The sequence below is a fragment of the Schistocerca gregaria genome, chromosome 2 (assembly GCF_023897955.1).
Source record: "Schistocerca gregaria isolate iqSchGreg1 chromosome 2, iqSchGreg1.2, whole genome shotgun sequence".
Lineage (NCBI taxonomy): Eukaryota > Metazoa > Arthropoda > Insecta > Orthoptera > Acrididae > Schistocerca > Schistocerca gregaria.
This window is the reverse complement of record NC_064921.1, coordinates 668733398-668734014: the sequence shown is the minus strand read 5'-3', so window position 1 is coordinate 668734014 and position 617 is coordinate 668733398. Positions and strand designations below refer to the sequence as shown.

The 617-nt window shown below is 48.3% G+C and overlaps 1 non-coding gene across 1 annotated transcript; it reads right to left on the bottom strand.

Moving 5' to 3' along the window:
* Trnas-cga (transfer RNA serine (anticodon CGA)) lies at positions 1-77 on the bottom strand. Its single transcript has one exon. It is a non-coding gene; the product is annotated as a tRNA-Ser (tRNA).
* Positions 78-617: the final 540 nt, after the last annotated feature.

Here is a 617-nt window from a genome sequence, read left to right as displayed (position 1 = left end):
TGCGTGCTGGACCGAGACTCGAACTCGGGACCTTTGCCTTTCGCGGGCAAGTGCTCTACCAACTGAGCTACCCAAGCACGACTCACGTCCCGTCCTCACAGCTGTACTTCTGCCAGTAGCTTTTCTCCTACCTTCCAAACTTTACAGAAGCTCTCCTGCGAATCTTGCAGAACTAGCACTCCTGAAAGAAAGGATATTTCGGAGACATGGCTTAGCCACAGCCTGGGGAATGTTTCCAGAATGAGAGCACTTGCCCGCGAAAGGCAAAGGTCCCGAGTTCGAGTCTCGGTCCGGCACACAGTTTTAATCTGCCAGGAAGTTTCATATCAGCGCACCCTCCGCTGCAGATTGAAAATCTCATTCTGGAAGTATCCATTCAAGATTCAAACTGAAACTAAGAGTGTGGTTTTTGATGTCTCTGAACGCTACTCGTAAGAGCCTCCCTGTCAGTGGTAGGTATCATGTTGCTCAGATAACGCAAATTTGGAAACACACCTCTTGTGAAGGTTTAACCGGTACTAGGACTTGTCAAGGAGTGCTTTTTCCAAATACCGGTTGAGTCTCCTACTTTCTCTGGCATGATAGAAATATCACACAATTAGCTCGACCTCTGCACT